Below are 6,807 nucleotides of genomic sequence, written 5' to 3' on the forward strand. Positions count from 1 at the left end.
ATGAATTTTTACAAAATAAAGTCCTCTAACCAGCACCCAAATCAAGAACAATAATATCACTAGAATTCCAGAAGTGTGTTCACGTCCCTTTACTAACTGCTTTCTTAAAGGCTAACCACCATTTTGACTTCTTATATTACAGATGGTTTGGACTCTATACAAGTGTAATTATATACTTTTTACAAGAAGTATATATCTTCTTTCACTCAATAGTATGTTTGCAAAATCATTCATATTTTTATGCATTCTAAGAATTGATTAGGTATCACCACTGTATTGGTATTTCCACTGAAATAATACAAAATTTATTTTTCCATTATACTGTAATTTTTTCCAGTCTTGGGCTACTATGAATACATGTTCTATTACATATTCATATACAAGTTATGCATTCATGCACAATTCATGTTGATATGTCTTCATTTATTTTGGGTGAATAAGAGGTAGAATGGCTGGGTTAAATGATGAGCACGTATTTAGATTAATGAGAAAAGGAAAAGCTTTCCAAAGAGGTTGTACCATATTGCATTTTCACTGTTGTATCATTTAAAATTTCCACCAGACTTTGTGGAGGACTGAGTGGAGGCCTGGCATCACCATATCACCCTCCTGGGGGTTTGGGAATGAAAATTTCCCGACCCACCAGCACTGGCAGGCTGGGGTTGGCCCCCTTTGGGCTTTCTCATTTCCAGCCAATCACCAGGGAGGACCCCCTGGAGGGTTTCTTTCTTTCACTCCTGCTTAGCTTCAATGGCCAGACACAGAAGTTCGTGAGTGCCCGGCAGCTACTGGTGTAAAGAGGATGGACTCTGCTTAAAATATAAGTAATAAAATAAAAAATCTTCCACCAATCTTTTTCTTTAACATCTCCAACACTTGGTATGGTCAGTTCCTAATATTTTTTTCTGGCTATTTAAAGTGGAATTTTAGATCATGAATGTTATCCTTTCTTCTTTTCTAATATCACTTAAAGCAATACATTTTTCTCTAAACACTGCTTTTGCTGCATTCCACAAATTTTGATATATTTTTAATTCATATGATCTAATTTATTTCTGATTTTCAGTGACCCAACAGTAATTTAGAAAAGTTAGAAATGTGTAGTTTAACTTCTAAATTTTGAAGAATTTTTCCAATATTGTTCCTATTTTGATTTTTAATACAATATAATTTTGATCAGAAGACATACTTCGGATGAAAGCCTATAAAAATTATTGAAGCATGTTGCATAGCACACAATTTGATCTATTTCATGGAAAATATAAAGTGTATCAGAAAAAATGTATATTTCATTGATACTGATTGGACTCATCTATAAATGTCATTAGTTTGTTGACAATATTAATTTGGTCGTTTATCTTTACTAAGTTTTTGTCACTTTGCTTTATCCATTTCTGTTAGAGAGATGTTAAATAAACAAATTTGAATGTGAATTTGTCCTTAGGTGATTAATTGTTAACTACCTTCAAATCTATGGGTAAGTTTATCAAATGAAATAAAAACTAGTGGTGCATATGTCTTTAATGCCTGCATGGTGCCTAGCAAAGTCTGAGTCATTGATACTCATTGGCTGAGTGATGGAAATAAGGTCAACAACTTACACTGTTGGAATAACATCCATTTCTATAACTAATGAATTGTTCCTTATCCCAAGTTCCAAAGCCTATTTGGCAAGGGAGATCTGAATAAGAGATGGGGTACTAATATAACCCAATCCCTTCATTTTACACAAGAGAAATCTTAGTGTCTGAGAGATAGCCAAAAATGTGAAAAACAGGAACTTTGGGGTGAGATCGGTCTAATACTGAATGTTGATTCTACTACTTAATTGCTATAATATATGAGACGAGTCAATTAATATCTTTGAAGTTTAATTTTCTTATCTCTAAAATGGATATAACACTGTTAAACTTACAGAATTATTATCAAGAATAATACTCAAATACTTCCAATTCACCTGAAATAAATTTCAATTAATTTTTTAAAAAATTTATTTCTACTTTATTTGCCCAAAGATGCATTATAAGTAATTAACAGCTCTACAATCGGGTACAATCAGGTGGGAGAATATACATCCCTAGTTAGCAACTCATCTACAGAGAACTTATTGTTTTGTATGTGTGTGACAAAAAATAGCATTAGATGGTGAAATTGCAAAAAAGTTTGGTGGAAGGAAAATTTCAAATACTTTTCAAAGGAATTGCTGCTACTTTTATAATATATTTTTCTTGTCTGATTAATGAGAAACTTTTGAGACAATTTAATCTATCCAGGGATGTGAATGCTAGTTTCTATTTTTCAAGCTTGATTACAGAAGAACTTCTAAAGCAGTTTAATATGTTCAGGGATGCTAAACAAATATGCCAACATTCATTTTGCATTTATGTTTGCATCAGTTAAAGGAAGAAATGTAGAAATAAACAGAATTTAGAATTTGTTCTCCTTTTTTTTAAGAACTAAGATACTTCAGTGCATTTCTTTTTTTATAGAGGATTCAAACTCTTAACTGAGATAAATGTATTTCAGATTGAAGTTTTTAGTAAATTTACCAAGCAGTTTATGGGTTGGCACTTTGCCACAAAGTGATCTATAACCTTATAGCTCACTATTATGCAAATACAAATTTGCCAAGAAGACATATGTTCTAAGATTTTCTCGAAGGACAATCATGTATTTCAAATTTTGAATACAAAATTATGTTTGACATTTAATTTAAACCTGGCTTACCCTTACAAATAAATAATATAAAATCTGTCTTGTAGCACTTTGGTTGAGGCAAGTGGTTTTCATCCTTTTTTTTTTTTTTCGGGTTTAGTCCTTTATATCTGCAGTACATATCACATATGATGCACATACACATTTATATGCATGTGTCTTCCTGTAGATACACGCACACACATATATAATTTAGAAGCTCCTCTTAAGACAAGCATAAACACTGTCTCCTTAAAAACATATTAAATGTATTATATTTACATAAGTAAACATTTCTAAATTGTTGAAATTCATACATCCAATCACCAATAATTAATTCTACAAAAAAGCTGACAAGTTCATATGCATTCAAGCATGTTTTACAGGGGATTAATACTTGAGAATGACAGATGAAATGTAATCAAGATTAGATGTGAGTAATTAATCTGGGAAAGGTCAGTTTGGGGAAAAAAAAATTCCTTTCGGTCTTCTTAAATTTAGAAAATAGGGGTCAGTTCCACAGCTCTAGTATACAACATTTCTCAGCACTCACTCTTGTATCTACTGAGCTACTCTGATGCAGACATGGCCCACTGTTAAATCTCAATGGTGTCAAATCAAGCTGAACAATAGTTTAATATCTGAAAATATGCTGAACACTATGGACTATTTACAGTTTTTCTAACAATCAAATGAAGGCCTGGCAAACTTCATTTTGGTGTGCTAGGTAAATCAGCACACACGTTAAGCCAGATATATTACTTAAAATGTATTGCAAATTTGTAGTTTGTTCTGCATTGTATTAGAATTTTCACTATCGGATTAAATTGCATAATGAATCACCTCCAAAGAATCTATTAGTTTGTAATATAGAGTAATAAAATGTATAATATATGAAGTAAAAAATCTCATATTTTAACCTTATGCTAAGTAAAAATAGCAGGTAGAATGGACTTGTATTTATGAAAGTGTTAATGTGTTGGAAAGAAATTTAGGCAAATTGTAAAGTATTATTTAGTCTCTATACTCTCTCTGCCACATAACAAGTAAACTTCACTGTATTCCCAACTCACTTGGATTTTCACTCACTGAGGTAGTTGAAGTTAGCACTTTGTGAAGGCATGACTTTTGGTATAATTTAAATGATTTCTAAAGTCAATTCAAAAATATATTTTCTACTTGACATCACTATAACTGACATTACCAACATCCTTCACTATGTCATAGGTTGTTTACCTATCTATTTATCCATACTCCCAACCACACAACCATCATTCATTCACCCATTTAGATATACACATTTAGGCATCCTAGAAATTTATCCATGCATATATTACTTTTTCTTAAATTTAGAAAAAATCATGAAGCATGCTAATATGATGAGGGATATAGAACCTAAAAAAAAAAATCCAAAGTCCCTGTCATCACAGAATTTAAAGTCTAGGGGAATAGGAGAAAATTCAGGTATCGAATGAAAATTTGTAATGTGTTATATTCAGTGAAATGAGATGTACAGGCACTGAGATACTGGTATGAGAGATGGTCTGAAGGACATGGGTAGAACCTCTTGAAGAAGGGATGTCTAAACTAAGACAAGAAGATGGTTAGACAGGAATCAATATCAACGGCGGCAGGTGGATAGGAATTAAAGAGGAGAAAGACACTAAAGATTTTTTATAACTTCCCAAGTGATCTATAATAACCATTATCAATACCAACTGAAGTTTTCTATATACCTGATATATTATACAAATTATATCCCTTAATGAATGAATTACGACAATGGATAACTAAATTAATTATGCCAATATTTACTTTTATAGATGAAAGTACAGGTGCAGAGAAGTTATGTGATTATGTTTCCAAGATCACAAAGCTAATGCAGAATTCAAAACCCTGGATAACACTAAAGCCCATACTCTTTACCACTGACCTCTAGTAAAAGAATCACAATATTAAGCTACTTTGAACACACAAACCAAATATGTCCTTGGCTTTTGATTTGATCATCTAGCTGGGTTATACATTGATCCATGTGTGGATGTAAAATTTAACAGCCTTCCACTGAGCAATGTGGCACCAAGGTTAACCAACCAAATGTACACAATGAAAGATTTGCAAAATCTCTCTCTCTCTCTCTCATACATGTATTAATCTCTTTCTCTCATGCACACATATATCATATAACATATCTGGAATAGATTTAAAAAACTTAAAATGCAATAGAACAAAGACAACTGATTTAATAAAAATATAAAAATGTATATGAACAAGACATTTATAAAAAGATAAATTCAAATGGCTAATAAGTAACATGAAGAATGCAAATTAAAGCAACAAACTATCTGAAAGAGTGAAAATATCTAATGCTGCCAAATATAGACACAAATAAATGCTCATGTATACTTGGAAACCAATTTTTAAATATCTATAAACATTTTAAAAGTGTATTCCCTTTTACTCATCAATTCTGCTTGCAGATTTCTGATAGAGGTATATTAATACTTTAGGCAGGTCCAAAGATGTTCGCTGTTCTTATTATTTATACATAAAAAGGACATATTCTAAATTCCATGAATAAAATAATGATTTAATAAACTGTTGTTTGTAATGCAAGATAATAGTCATAGGTCTGAAATATATGTATTTATATATTCTATCTATTTATCCACCTATCTATCTTTGGAATTTCTCCACGAGATAATTTAAACTGAAAAAAAAAAAGAAAAGAAAGAAAAAACCATGTAAAACCATTTTCAAAAACATTTATATAACAACACATATAGATTCACAAACACTCACACACACACACAAAACTCCAAACTATACATTTCTGTAAGTATATTTCTATAAATGCATTGTAAAGAAGGGTGTTTTTACAAGAAAATGTTAGAAATGCACAAGAAAATAAATCTAACCTTTGTGAAAGGAAGTAAAATCTATAATGTTAAGTGAAGAGGGTATTTCACTTTTTACCTTACTTTTTAATGTTAAAAAAGGATTATTAAGTAATATTTGCAACAACAACAACAAAAACAGTGTCTAGATCTTTCTGGAATTTAGTTGTAATGTTGAGAGGAAGCAGGTTGTAAATTGGGAGTTCTAAATGTTAGACTAAGCTCAGACGTTAACTGTGAGTTCCAAAGCTTATTCATGATACTTAACGTTTCTGTGGCTCGCTTCTTGTTTTTGAAAGAAATAAAACATTTTAAAATATAAAGACAATGTAGATTGAGGAAAAATATTAGCAATCTTTTAATATCTTTAATTATCATTATTGTTAGTGAGAGATTTTAAAGTGGTAAAGAGTCATTTCTGTTTTGTATTTTACAATCACTCCTAAATTGTAGAATCTAATTATAAATTGATTTAGTAGTCTTCAGCTGACAAATTCTGTCATGGCCCAGGGGGATATAAATGCATATCATCAATGCTGCATCCTCTCAGTAAAAGGTTATCTCTGGTCTATGGCCATGCTACCCTGAACAATCCTGAGCCCATCTGATCTGAGAAGCTAAGCAGGGTCAGGCCTGGTTAGTACTTGGATGGGAGACCACCTAGGAAGAGCAGTTGCTCTAGGTGTAAAAAATTTAAAAAAATAATAATAAGGGATTGTAAACTGACAAGGTCCTTGCAATCTGTGAGGTCAACCAAGGGTTGCCTGGCCTAAAAAAAAAAAGAAAAAATGTTATCTCTGATCATCATTATGAAAGTGGAAGGTATCTGTTTCTTAATTTATGTTATTATAATTAAAATTCTATTTTTCATATATCTCTCATTTTTCTCATTTAAGATCAAAACTGATAATATTTCTTAGTTTTTCTTAATTTTATTTTTTAGTTTCAAGTATTCACAACAGTGGTTAGACATTTACATACTTTATAAAACAATTCCCCTAATTTCTCTTTCTCTCCTCTGGCTCCCTACCTAGCCATTAATTAATGCTAACCACACTACCCATGCTGTGCTCCCAATCCCCATGACCATCTATCAACTACGAATTTATACTTCCTTAACCCTTCACCCCATTCTCCCAGCCCCCTAACCCTCTCCCCCTCTCGCCATCACCAGATTGTCCTCTATATTTGTGAGTCTGTTCTTGATTGGTTTGTT

The 6,807-nt window shown here is 31.7% G+C and overlaps 1 pseudogene; it reads left to right on the top strand.

The window, feature by feature from the left end:
- Positions 1 to 6,157: 6,157 nt before the first annotated feature.
- LOC111737718 lies at positions 6,158 to 6,276 on the top strand (annotated as a pseudogene).
- The last annotated feature ends 531 nt before the right edge of the window (positions 6,277 to 6,807 follow it).

The sequence above is a fragment of the Pteropus vampyrus genome, unplaced genomic scaffold (genome assembly GCF_000151845.1).
Source record: "Pteropus vampyrus isolate Shadow unplaced genomic scaffold, Pvam_2.0 Scaffold30, whole genome shotgun sequence".
NCBI classification, from domain to species: domain Eukaryota; kingdom Metazoa; phylum Chordata; class Mammalia; order Chiroptera; family Pteropodidae; genus Pteropus; species Pteropus vampyrus.